The following is a 14,884-nucleotide window of genomic DNA, read 5'->3' as shown; positions in this document are numbered from 1 at the left end:
AACACAACCTTTTCTTTAAATAGCAAACAACACAGGTATTTGTTTAGACAATGGATCAATTTTTCATTGTAATTCTTAGGACCCAGAAAGCATCTTAAATCACAATTTCTCACCCAGAAGTACTGTATCTGTCTTTTTCAAATGATAGTCTATGTTTTGAGCTTGAAAGCATTGCAGACATCACCTCATCTGACTGATATAAAATATTGCTCACTTGAAGACATACAGCTTGAGCGATACAATACATGCAGAGCATGTTTTATATAGGTTTAAAGTACAACATGTTGTAACATAGATTAATATGTTATAACCCCTTTCAAATGATAAGTTTATGCTTTGTTCAGATACAGTTTAAAAAAAAATGATGTGTAAAAGGTTATAGGTGACAGGACAATTCTTTATTTAGAATGAAGTTGAACATGAGAATAGATCATAGGTATAGCAGATGTTGAGAAAAACATGACTAAAATGCAAACTCTAATAATAATTCACTTCACCCGCTTGCCTACATGGGCAATTTTTTACTTTTTCACATACATGTTAAACGCTGCATTTGCTAGAAAATGACTTGGAACCCCTAAAGCGTATATATTTTCTGAAAGCAGAGGCTCAGAAGAATAAAATGGTGGCTGTTGCAATTTTTTATGTCACACAATATTTGCGCAGCCATTTATCAAACGCAAGAAATTCAGGAAAAATACACTTAAATAAATTTTAGCGCACACAAACACAATATGATACCCACTTTTTGGTAAAATATAAAATATGATATTGTGTTGAGTAAATAGATACCAAACATGTCAAGATATAAAATTGCACACACCTGTAAAATGGCAACAAGCTACGGTAACTAGAATTGTCCACAGGAGATGCTTTAAAAGCCTTTACATGTTATCAATTTGGAGTTTAACATGATCTATAGCACTAGAATTATTGTTCTCATTCCTACATTCATGGCAATAACTCACATGTGTGGTGCTATCAGCATTTACATATGTGTGACATTTGCATTTGTGTGTGAGGGGCTGAGGTGCCGTTAAATTTTATTTACATTTTTTTAACACTTTCTTCATTTTTTTTTCATAAAATTTTTTGCTATCATAACAACCCACTTGTGATAGTTTTGGGCAGTGACAGGTACACCTTATGGAGATCTATTGAACCCTTGATGTCTTCCCTGCCATCCAAGACTGCTAATAAAACACAGGTCGTGTTTGATAACCTGTTTCCCTGTCTGTAATGGCCAGAGAATGACAGTTCTGAACCAAACTGATGAAATCCTCATCATTTTCAGATTAATTTATCACAGGAGATCAAGGAATCAATGTTCTTCCATCTCCTCTGTGGCCAGCCAGCCTGAATGCTTCCCTTGGCTTGGTGGAATGTGAGAGCCCAGAAAGGTGGTGGGTGGTGGCAGAAGGGAAGGCTCTGCAGCACTGTAAAAGTGATATAGCAGCTTTATAGCCATTCAGTCACTTTTCCAGCAAAGCCAATTGCCGGCTTTAAAAATGGTACCAGCCTCTTTGCCTTTTTTCATACTTATTTTCTCCTTTTCTTTTTTTTTTTCTTTTTTTCAATTTTTGTTGTGATTGATTTATAAGGTGTAACAGCAGACTCTGGCCCATGGTCTGTAGCTGTATTCTGCAGGATACTGCTTTTTATCTCATTACCTTGAGACTTACATAGACTAATGTCAGGTTTTGTTATGCTTTCCACGTAAAGCTATCAGAGATTTTCAAGTTGTGCTATCTCATTGATAGATTGATACCTTTATTACTTTTCAGAGCTATCTATGCTGACAATTTTTCTCATTCATTTCTTATGCTGCTGTTTGTTATACTGTACCACTTGCCTTATTATGTGGAAATTTTGTGCATATGCTCTGTAATTTTTCAATAATAACGCCAGGATACTGATATAAAGGCTTGCTGCCCAGGAAGTTTATATGCTAATACATAGGAGAGAAGCAATTCTGAGTGGATTCGGAGGGGGGAAAAAGTAGGTCTGCCCTTAAATGGCATAGTTTACTGTAACAAGGCCTTGCACATTTACATATATATATATACAGGGCAGCCATCAGAAATTCTGGGGCCCCTTACACAGCTTTAGGCCTGGGCCCCCGGGGCCTGACCACCAACATTCCCCACCAAAGCCGCCCACTGGCTATGCCACTGAGTCCTTCGGTGCACCCACTTTTATTTTAACACTCTTACAACTTAATGTATGCCCATCCACGCCCAGCATCATCCATTCCTCTCCACAATGTATGACCATCCATGCCCAACATTATCCATTCCTCTCCACAATGTATGCCCATCCACGCCCAACATCATCAATCCCTTTCCATATTGTATCCCCATCCACATCCAGCATCATCCATCTCTCTTGTATGCCCATCCACACCCAGCAGCATCCATCCCTCTCCATAATGTATCCCCACCCATGCCCAGCATCATCCATCCCTCTCCAAGATTCTGGGCGTGGATGGGCATACATTGTGGAGAGAGATGGATGATGCTGGGCGTGGATGGGCATACTAGAGGGATGGATGATGCTGGGTGAGGATGGGCATACTAGAGGGATGGATGATGCTGGAAGGGGATGGGCATACTAGAGGGATGGATGATGCTGGGCGGGGATGGGCATACTAGAGGGATGGATGATGCTGGGCGGGGATGGGCATACTAGAAGGATGGATGATTCTAGGCGGGGATGGGCATACTAGAGGGATGGATAATGCTTGGCGGGGATGGGCATACTAGAGGGATGGATGATGCTGGGTGGGGATGGGCATACTAGAGGGATGGATGATGCTGGGTGGGGATGGGCATACTAGAGGGATGAATGATGCTGGGCGGGGATGGGCATACTAGAGGGATGGATGATGCTGGGTGGGGATGGGCATATTAGAGGGATGAATGATTCTGGGCGGGGATGGGCATACTAGAGGGATGGATGATGCTAGGCAGGGATGGGCATATTAGAGGGATGGATGATTCTGGGCGGGGATGGGCATACTAGAGGGATGGATGATGCTAGGCGGGGATGGGCATACTAGAGGGATGCATGATGCTGGGTGGGGATGGGCATACTAGAGGGATGGATGATGCTAGGCGGGGATGGGTATATTAGAGGGATGGATGATTCTGGGCGGGGATGGGCATACTAGAGGGATGCATGATGCTGGGCGGGGATGGCCATACTAGAGGGATGGATGATGCTGGGTGGGGATGGCCATACTAGATGGATGGATGATGCTGGGTGGGGATGGGCATATAAGAGGGATGGATGGATGATGCTGGGTGGGGATGGGCATACTAGAGGGATGGATGATGCTGGGTGGGGATGGGCATACTAGAGGGATGAATGATGCTGGACGGGGATGGGCATACTAGAGGGATGGATGATGCTGGGTGGGGATGGGCATATTAGAGGGATGAATGATTCTGGGCGGGGATGGGCATACTAGAGGGATGGATGATGCTAGGCAGGGATGGGCATATTAGAGGGATGGATGATTCTGGGCGGGGATGGGCATACTAGAGGGATGGATGATGCTAGGCGGGGATGGGCATACTAGAGGGATGCATGATGCTGGGTGGGGATGGGCATACTAGAGGGATGGATGATGCTAGGCGGGGATGGGTATATTAGAGGGATGGATGATTCTGGGCGGGGATGGGCATACTAGAGGGATGCATGATGCTGGGCGGGGATGGCCATACTAGAGGGATGGATGATGCTGGGTGGGGATGGCCATACTAGATGGATGGATGATGCTGGGTGGGGATGGGCATATAAGAGGGATGGATGGATGATGCTGGGTGGGGATGGGCATACTAGAGAGGTGGATGATGTTGTGGGGGATGAGGATGATGGAGTTGCATTGTGAAAATGGATGAGGATGATGATTTCACAATGCAACTCCATCCTCATCCATGCAACTTCATCATGCCAGCTTGTCAGCCTCAGGTTACTGTTTCCCATCTAAGGAATAAGTGAGTGAGTCCAAGTCTACAGCATGGGGGCACAGGCATCAGCACACACTAACTTTGTGACTTTCCCTCCACGCTGCTCTCTTGTATCTGCATGCATCTGAGAGGGCTGGGTCCAATTTCACTACTGACGAACTGACCACACCCCCTGCCCGAGTTTCGGCCAATCAGATTGCACACTGACCTAGCACCAGCCAGCATGCTCCACCTCAGCAGGGAAGGAAGCAGAGCGAGTGCTGGCCTCCATCACCTGCTGGGGTGCTAGTGAAAGACGGCGGCGGCTCAGGGTTGTATGCTTCTTTCTGCTTCTCTATTGTGTGGGTCAGCGGCTGCCTGCAGATGAAAGTTTAATTTTGTGTGCTGCTGGGGGGAGGTGGGGAGAGGGCCCGGCCATCCAGGCCCCTTGGGACGCTCGGGCCCCTTACAACAGTATTGCCTCTACCCCCCTGATGGTGGTAAATATATATAGCATTTACCCCTAAGGGGCTGCTGGTAATTAATCGGCCTGTACTCTGCGTTTCCACCCCCAATGAACTGGCTCAACCCACTTGACACAGCTGTGTAACAGTGTTGGTGTGAAACCCAATAACAAGGAACAACCCCACAACAGCAGTATACATATATTGTTACCTGGGTATCCGTTGCTCCACCTGCTTAGAAAATAAACAAAATCTCATGCCAGTTATACTTTAACCAGACTGTAAGTTTACTGAAGGCTGGTTTAAGACAGTAATTACTATAACTATTCTGGTACACAAATTCAGAACAATAATAAACTAGATACACGTAAATAATTGTCACTCAAAGATCACCTGAATGATGCATGCAGGCGTGCCTCCAAGTGGGACTAGTGCTCAGGGTGATAAGACCTTGATACTGGGCACCTTCCCACTTCCAGTGCAACCATGCAACACACACTGGACTTGCAGCACACTATCTAGTGCTAGAAAAACCACTACAACACAGTATAAATTCTCAAGAGCTCCTCCTGTGGTGCAATACAGCTCCTAGAGCATGTTATGGAAACACAAGGCCTTACAATGAATGGTATAGTCTCTTGTCTTCTTTCTTCAGCTAGCCATGTTATACTGCAGTATTTGTATTCCAGTGAGTTAGCAGATGACAAAGTAATATAAAGTGATAGATAACAGTGAACTCAATTATGCAAAACACTTGTAACTTTCTTCTGTGAGAATGCAACCAGACAGTCAGTCAATGTCTAGTGGAGTACAGGCTTTGAGGACTGGTTAAACACAGTCAATTTGACTGAGACTGTTTCGTAGGACTACAGGTCTCAGCAACACTCAGCTACTAGTCTGTACCGTGTTAATTGCTCTATATAAATCTTGGGCAACAGCCCTCTCACCACACCAAGCCCAGACAGCTGTACTGCTACGTCTCTGCGATCTAAGTCCCGCTTCCAGTGGGCTTCGGTACACCGCACCACTCCGTCCATTGACCGATGGCTGTCATTAGGCTCCTTCAGGCTTCCTGGATACTCTGACATGATCGGACGTGCCTCCAGCTCACTGTGTCCAACACCTCTCCGGTGGCATCAACTCAGTTCCGCGCCAAGCAGGTTGTGCTCTTCTGAACACTCCCACACAGGTCCCTGCAGGCAGGTCTCATGTCCCGGGAAGAAGAGACAAAGCATGGCCACGCTGGACCTTTTATTTCACTCCCAGCATGCAGTTCTTTAACTTGGCCTCATGGGTAGGTAAGTGAGGCACTGTCGGTAAGTAAGTATTTTCCAGATAAACCCATAAGTCACTTCCTGCTCATGCTTTACAGCACATTCTGATGTGTAAACAAAGCCTTATTTTACAGAGATGAGCAGGCCACTAGAGGAAGCCAAACACTAATCTAATAGCATTATATACTTACATAGCATTAGATGACAAAAATCCCAGCACTACATATATATACATATATACATATATGATATATATTTCAGCTGAACAGTAAGTACCCCCCTTTAAAATTGACATGCTCGCTACTAATTTTACCAACGTTCCTGATGTACATTCATTGTCTGTTACATAATCCATCAAGCATCTTCTTTTGTTTTTTTTGTTTTTTTTACATTGGGTCCCTCTTGAAATATATACTAGACCCTTTTTCACACACACAGCATTGAGAGGTGCAACCCCCCATAACATCCTACATGCCCCACAAAAGAGAAAACATAGGGGTCTGCTATGGTTTTTTTAAGGGGGGCCCCACACAAAAAATAAACAGCATGGGGTCCTCTCCAAATGCACACTAGACCCTTATCCGGGCATGTAGAGAGCCCATACCCCCTACATCATACCAGTCCACTCTTCCCTAATGTGGGGAAAGTGTCTCCTAAGAGGAGCCACCTGACAATCCTCCTTGTCCCAAAGTTGATGAGAACTAGGGACTTATCCCCACATTCCATGGAGGGGGGACTGGCCAAATTTGGTCATTTGGTTTTCCCATTCATCAAACTGCAAACCGCTTAGTAACAGCTTGGGTTTGGATCAAACTCATGGTTCATACTTACTACCAAACCTGGTGTCACATGCAAAACACAAAAATGGTACTTTTAATTACAAACTCTATATCATTTATAAATAGGTAAAAATGTAATGGTCCTAACACCATAAACAACCTTAGGCAATTCAGAGTATGAATCATTAATCATTATTGTATAAATATGGTCTTTAAACAGGTTTTTCAAGAATGAAACCAGATTTCAGCACTACCAATTAATCATAGGGATCATCCTGCACCAACACATCCGACTCTCCTAATTTGCTTGACAGACTTCTGGCAATGATAAAAAAAAACCCAAAACAGTTTAATCCCTTGTTGCATTTGGCTTTTGTATTTACCATATCTGTTTTAGTAGCACAAATAGTACAGCAATCACCAATACTTGCTTATAACATGGGAATCTCCTTCTCACCTGACATATCCCTCCCCCAATCTTTCCCTATTCCACCCTCCATTAGTTTTTAACCCCTGTCTGATTTATCTGCCCCATTATATTACAAATCCTTCTCCTGCCTCAATACTTTTCCAATCTTTCCATAGACCTCTACCCTAGCAGACCCCTTTCAATTTGTATCATATAAAAATTCCCAATTATTTTCCGCTTACAACAGGTCTTCATTCATGCATTTAGGTTTCTAAGCTCCCACTGCCTTTCCTGTGTTACACATTGCACATTCAATATTCCAGAGAACATAACCTTGAAGGTCCTTCCCTTCAAATTGCAGCCAGTTCTTTAAATTAATTCTTACGGATCCTCCATCTTCCATGTATTCTGTGATTGGTCCTAACATGGACCAAAACAGTTGGTTCATGCCTGGCCCCTCCCAGAAAGTTGTTTACCCAGTCCACCAAATGTCAAACTCTGGCATGAGGTTGACAGCAGGTTATTTAAATGAGGGGATTCGGGTGACAAATTATTCTATAGTTCTTACTGATATTAGAATCCCTTATAACCATCAACTGTCTAATCCTTCCTGCATTACCCTCACCACCCCTGCTAGATGGACTGTAAGGGGTCACAGTGACATCTAGGGCTCAGTGGCGGCTGGTAAGGTTTTAGGATGGGGCGCCAAACCCCGCCCTTCCTTGTTGACCCATCTCACTTCTCATAAGCCATGCCCCTTATTACAATTAGGGGCGGGGCATTCATTTGTATGCGTGGCATAGCGATGAATCTGCATGGTTTCAGCTCAACAGTGGGTGTGGCTTAAATGGGCATGGCTCCAAGGGTGTGTGGTTAGAGTCTGAGATGAATGAGGGATGGAGGGAGAGGGAGGGAGAGAGAGAGATGGAGGGACAGCAGGCCCAGATCCTACACAATAATAGAAATATGTGTATTTCAGAAAGTTTAACAATCTGCAGATAAAGATACTCCAAACACCTGGTGTTAGCGCTTCAATCATCCTGGCACCATGGTTGTTATGGTGTCAGGATAATTGAAGCACATTATTTCTGTAATTACATTGTAATTTTAAAATGAAATCATTCAACTCATCATAATGCAGAATCAGTGGGTCAATGAGAGCCCTGAGCATGTCACCTGCCACGTCATTGGGATTGGTTCCTTGTACTCCAGGCTGGGGGAGTATCTTGACATATTCCTCCAGCCTTTAGTTGCACAGAGCCAATCCTACCTCAAAGATAGTAGAGAATTAATTTTACTTTTACAATCCATTGCTGTAACTGATACTACCTTAATTGTAACAACAGATATTGAGTCTCTATACACCAGCATACGTCAAACAGATGCACTGGAAGCAGTAAAGTGGTCTTTATCCCAAAAATCCAATCTAACTAAATCTCAAATAAAATTTTTGATTGAAGGATTATCCATGGCTATGGTGAATAATTATTTTTGGGCACTCAATGAATACTATAACCAAACTGGCGGTGTAGCCATGGGAGCACACTATGCTCCCAGTGTGGCAAACATCACATTAAACAATGGGTAACAGAAACAATTTTTAGAAATTGACCTCAATCGCTTCTTTTCTATAAAAGATATATTGATGATGTCATCTTGCTATGGAAGGGTACCCGGGAGAACTTTCTTAAATATTTAGAACAAACAAATAACAACAAATACAATTTAAAATTCACGGTAGAATACAGTTTAACCACAGTGAACTATTTAGATTTGACACTTGACAAACATCTCAACACTATTGGCACAAGAACATTTTTCAAAGAAACGGATCATAACGCCTTTGTACCCACCCACAGTTGCCACCATCCTCAATGGATAGGGGTGGTCCCTAAGGGGCAATATATGCGCATATGACGTAATAATGCGATAATGATACAGATTACTTTCTACAGGCGGAAGTTCTCACCACTAGATTTCTAGAAAAGGGCTATCCATTGCACACACTAGAGAAACTTGTCTCACAGGTGTCAACTATGGATAGACAGTCTATGTTGGCTACCAAACCCAAAAAAGAATTCAAGGGAGACTCGGCATTCAAATCAGGCTTCCATCGCCAATATAAAGAAGTGGAAACTATCTTCAAAAAATTCTGGCCCATTCTGCTTAAAGATAAAGATCTCCAGTCTTCTCTGCCCACCAAACCCAAGTTTATCTATAGAAGGGCCCCAGGTCTTAGAAACTGTATTGCCCGCAATGTACCAGACCTCCGGAGAAAACCATCCACCTTTTTCGATGGAACTGGTTTCCACTATTGCAAAAGGTGCAAAGCCTGCAAATTAACTAGGAAACCAGGTACAACTAAGAAAATATCCCAATTCAAATCTCTGGTGACAAAACAAGAATTCACAATGAAACCCATTATCACGTGTGATTCTGACCATGTTACATATGTTCTGGAGTGGCCATGTTCCCTACAATACGTGGGCAGGACCACACGGCAATTAAAAACCAAAATAAACAAACATCTTACAAATATTGAAAATGGTTATCCCAACCATAGTGTCTCCAGACCCTTGAAAAATTTTCATGATAGTGATCCAACACTTTGTACCTTTTATGGCATTAACAAACTATCTAAACACTGGAGGGGTACCCACATGAAGAGATCTATATCCCAAAATGAAACATACTGGCTTTACAAATTACATACCATGCAACCTTATGGGATGAATATTGAAATATGTCTAAATTGCTTTTTGAAAAATGACTGATATCCTCTGCCTTTCCCCAATTGTTTATATATATTTTTATCCCTGCAATTTTGAGTTGGCTTTACTTATCCTGGATTTCCAGTTTAAAAGAAACCCCAATAATCATCTATCTAAATATTTACACACTATTCTTTTTCTTCCTTGTTGTCTATCAATTTCTATAGTCCAATATAGGTAGTTCTTTATTAATAATTTATTTGTCATTTAATACGTATATGCTAATTCATAATATTATTCCATTGTGATCAAATCTAATGGCATTTCTTAAAAATAATTATTGTCAACCGAGATTGAGGCTGCACGCTTATTTAGGTCTATGTTTAAATTTTTATTAATTTTTGTTGTTCCAGTTTTTATAAAAACCTTTGTTTATGATCCACAAGGGGGAGCACTATTCAGTACCTCACAAACATTGTTAGTTCCATTGTTGCAACTTTATTCATGGCTTTGTGCAGAGCTTTCATGCCATGCCCTCAAGTACGCCTCTTTGTATTATAAATATTTGTCTCCTAGTGACCAACGTACGCTTCCCTTAAGACGTTCATACAAAACATACGTCGGAGCGGTACGTGGTCACATGATCTTCCCCTATGTCCGGTATCTCTGGTTGCTGCACACGCCAGGTGAAACGCACGCCGACCATCGAGGTGGTGTGATGGCATCTTCACTGAGACTCTTACCCAGACGAGCGAGCAGCCCCAGTGCTGGGTAGGCACTTTTTAATTTGGCTTTATTTTTGTCTGTTACAATTTTAATAAACCGTTTTACACCATGGAAGATTCTATTGTCTTTCATATATCCCATGTCTGAGTACCGAGGCAAGAAGCATCCTTTGCCTATTACCATCCAGCATCCAGCCGTCCCATGTGAGCAGGCACAACCCTGCACAAGCGCTAATGACTTTTTAACTAAAGGAGTCATTGGTATCTGATAAGCAGATATCTATCTACCACTGCAAGGTGCACTTTAACTCTTGGTGAAGGATTTTCCATTTGTCTATATTGAGGAACCAATCTATCTTGGAAGATTTTTTCGCTTCACTGTCTTATTGTATTCAACTATTGGGACTTTATTATTATCACGTTTTTTATTGTGTGATATAATTTTTTATTGTATTTTTTCACCATTCATGTTTTTATGTCTGTGATAAGTTTTATATTGAGATTTAGCTGTGTCACTCTTTTTTGCTTTTTTCATTGCTAATCACTAGCGCCCCCTACCTACTTACATATGTATTTACCAATTTTTTGCTCAACCTGGGGAGCAGCTTACTATGTAACTATTTTTATTTTTTTCACTTGTAATTTCATTTGGCACAGAGTTTGTTTTTTTCTAATAACCTGCCACATCGCCTGCCACCAGATGTCATCAGGTGCTCCCAACGGAGTCTGTCCTTACATTAGGTGCCCCAGCAGAGTCCATCCTTACATCAGGTGCCCCCAGCAGAGTCCCTCCTCACATCAGGTGCCTCCAGCAGAGTCCCTCCTCACATCAGGCGCCCCAGCAGAGTCTCTTCTCACATCTGTGTCCCCATCAGCAGAGCCCTCCTCACATCTGTGTCCCCATCAGTGGAGCCATCCTCACATCTGTGTCCCCATCAGCGGAGCCCCTCCTTACATCAGTGTCCCCATCAGCGGAGCCCCTCCTTACATGTGTTCCCATCAGCAGAGCCCCTTCTTACACATGTGTCCCCATCAGCGGAGTCCTCCTTACATCTGTGTCCCCATCAGCGGAGCCCCTCCTTACATCAGGTCCCCCAGCAGCAGAGTCCCTCCTCACATCTGTATTCCCATCAGCGGAGTCCTCCTCACATCTGTGTCCCCATCAGCAGAGGCCTCCTCACATCTGTGTCCCCATCAGCAGAGCCCATCCTTACATTTGTGTCCCCATCAGCGGAGTCCTCCTTAAATCTGTGACTCCATCAGCAGAGTCCCTTCTTACACATGTGTCCCCATCAGCGGAGTGCTCCTTACATCAATGTCCCCATCAGCGGAGTCCTCCTTACATCTGTGTCCCCATCAGCAGAGTCTTGCTTAAATCTGTGTCCCAATCAGCGGAGCCCCTCCTTACATCAGTGTCCCCATCAGCAAAGTCCTCCTCACATCTGTGTCCCCATCAGCGGAGCCCCACCTTACATCTGTGTCCCCATCAGCGGAGCCCCTCCTCACATCTGTGTCCCCATCAGCAGAGCCCTTCCTTGCATCTGTGTCCCCATCAGCGGAGTCCTTCTCACATCTGTGTCCCCATCAGCAGAGCCCTTCCTTGCATCTGTGTCCCCATCAGCAGAGTCCTCCTCACATCTGTGTCCCCATCAGCGGAGCCCCACCTTACATCTGTGTCCCCATCAGCAGAGCCCCTCCTCACATCTGTGTCCCCATCAGCAGAGTCCTTCCTTGCATCTGTGTCCCCATCAGCGGAGTCCTCCTTACATCTGTGTCCCCATCAGCGGAGCCATTCTCACATCTGTGTCCCCATCAGCAGAGCCCATCCTTACATCTGTATCCCCATCAGCGGAGTCCTCCTTACATCTGTGTCCCCATCAGCGGAGCCCCTTCTTACACATGTGTCCCCATCAGCGGAGTCATCCTTACATCAATGTCCCCATCAGCGAAGTCCTCCTTACATCTGTGTCCCCATCAGCAGAGTCCTGCTTACATCTGTATCCCCATCAGTGGAGCCCCTTCTTACATCAGTGTCCCCATTAGCAGAGTCCTCTTCACATCCATGTCCCCATCAGCGGAGCCCCTCCTTACATCCGTGTCCCCATCAGCGGAGCCCGTCTTTACATCCATGTCCCCATCAGCGGAGCCCCTCCTCACATCTGTGTCCCCATCAGCGGAGCCCCTCCTCACATCTGTGTCCCCATCAGTGAAGCCCCTCCTTACATCAGTGTCCCCATCAGCAGAGTCCTCCCTACATCAGTGTCCCCATCAGTGGAGCCCCTCCTTACATCTGTGTCCCCATCAGCGGAGCCCCTCCTTACATCTGTGTCCCCATCAGTGGAGTCCTCCTTACATCAGTGTCCCCATCAGTGGAGCCCTCCTTACATCAGTGTCCCCATCAGGGGAGTCCCTCCTTACATCTGTGTTCCCATCAGCGGAGCCCCTCCTCACATCTGAGTCCCCATCAGCGGAGCCCCTCCTTACATCAGTGTCCCCTATCAGCAGAGTCCTCCCTACATCAGTGTCTCCATCAGCAGAGCCCCTCCTTACATCTGTGTCCCAATCAGCGGAGTCCTCCTTACATCAGTGTCCCCTATCAGCAGAGTCCTCCCTACATCAGTGTCCCCATCAGCAGAGCCCCTCCTTACATCTGTGTCCCCATCAGCAGAGCCCCTCCTTACATCTGTGTCCCCATCAGCGTAGCCTCTCCTTACATCTGTGTCCCCATCAGCGGAGTCCTCCTTACTTCAGTGTCCCCATCAGCGGAGCCCTCCTTACATCAGTGTCCCCATCAGCAGAGTCCCTCCTTATATCTGTGTCCCCATCAGCGGAGCCCCTCCTTACACCAGTTTCCCCATCAGCAGAGTCCTCCTCACATGTGTGTCCCCATCAGCAGAGCCCCTCCTTACATCAGTGTCCCTGTCAGCAGAGCCCTCCTCACATGTGTGTCCCCATCAGCAGAGTCCTCCTCACATCTCAGTGTACCCATCACCAGAGTCCTCCTCACATGTGTCCCCTGCAGCAGAGCCCCTCCTTCATGCCATATCTGTCCCCTTCAGCGGCAGCTTGTCAGTACCCGGCTTTCTAGTGTGTTCAGTGGAGAGGGAAGGGGCCTCCCCTCCCCACTGAACACAAGGGGATTAGTCCTCTTGGCGGCCATAATTTTGTAGCCCGCCATAGTGATACAAAGCACCCGGCCGTAGTGGCTTTGCAGAAGCAGGAGTTGTCCGACACAATGGACTGTGCGACAAGCCCATTCAAAACCCCACAAATGAAGTGTCTCCTCTGCAATCTCGTGATTGCATAGACGTGGCGCTTCCCATAGTGCACTGTGTCCGGTGGCCAGACATTTCTTCTATTTCTTTTTTGGGCCTTTTTTTAATTTTATTTTTTGACCAGACTGCTGGGGGGGCGGCACCCGTGCACCCCCTATGGACAGACTGCCACTGCTAGGACTACCATCTCTAGGTTTTCCACCACCACATTTTTATCAAACTAGGAAAATGTGGGTGCTCAATAACAAGACTGGCCTTCTTTTTCTGTGACCCTCTACCATTCCCTCTGACTAAAGCAACTCAGATTTCTATCTGATCATCCTGACTTATCCACATCCATCATCCACCATCCACATCAACCCCATTAACTACCTGCTCACTGAGCAGAAGACATCTTATAAGGTTATCAAGTCTCTAATGTGTTGCAATTTAATTCACTCTTCCAGATCTCCAATGTAAACTTACAGGAGGACAACCTGCTTACATCTGCCACAGCCCTATTCCTCCTGGAGCTGATAATCCATTTATATATACATGTGGCACACTGTGTACTGAACACAAATTTAAACCATGCTAGGACTCGTTATCCCAGTTACAATACTTATATTACATACAGGAAGTTTAAAATGTCATTTAAAGCAGAGATCCACCCAAAAGGGAAAGTTCCACTTTAAGGATTCCTCCCCCCTCCTATGCCACAGTTGGCATGTCATTTTTCTTGGGGGGGAGTAGGTATCTAGTTTTGACAGGTACCTGTCCCCGCTTCTGGTAGGACCGCCTATGTGATCCAACCGGAAGTTCTCCTCTCCTCTTCCCTCCCTGCAATCTTCTGGGACACATCACAATGCCCAACCATTAAGGAGGTGCAGTACAACTCACGCATGTGCAATGCGCACCCGGCTGTGAAGCTGCAAGCTGTCACAGCTGGGTGCCCACAATTCTAATGCCGGCACTGGGGAGAGGAGTGGGAGAGAATGGAGGGTTCGAGTGGCCACATCGCTTGATTGTGGGGCAGGTGAGTGTGTGTTTATTAAAAGTCAGCAGCTACACTTTTTGTAGCTGCTGACTTAATAAACACAAAAAAGAATGGAACTCTTCATTTTATCCACAACTCATGAGTTTTGAACTTATTCAAATCCATTGTGTATGCAACTGGTTGTTAGTACTAGACATGTGCAGAAAGGAAAAATTTGTTTCATTTTGGATAGATTCATTATGTTACCAATTTTGTTTCATTATGGAATTTGTTTAGTTTGGTTTTAGAATTTGTTTTCTTGCGGAATTCGTTTAGTTTTTG

This window comes from Aquarana catesbeiana, linkage group LG05 (assembly GCF_042186555.1).
Source record: "Aquarana catesbeiana isolate 2022-GZ linkage group LG05, ASM4218655v1, whole genome shotgun sequence".
Lineage (NCBI taxonomy): Eukaryota > Metazoa > Chordata > Amphibia > Anura > Ranidae > Aquarana > Aquarana catesbeiana.
This window is presented reverse-complemented; position numbering follows the sequence as displayed.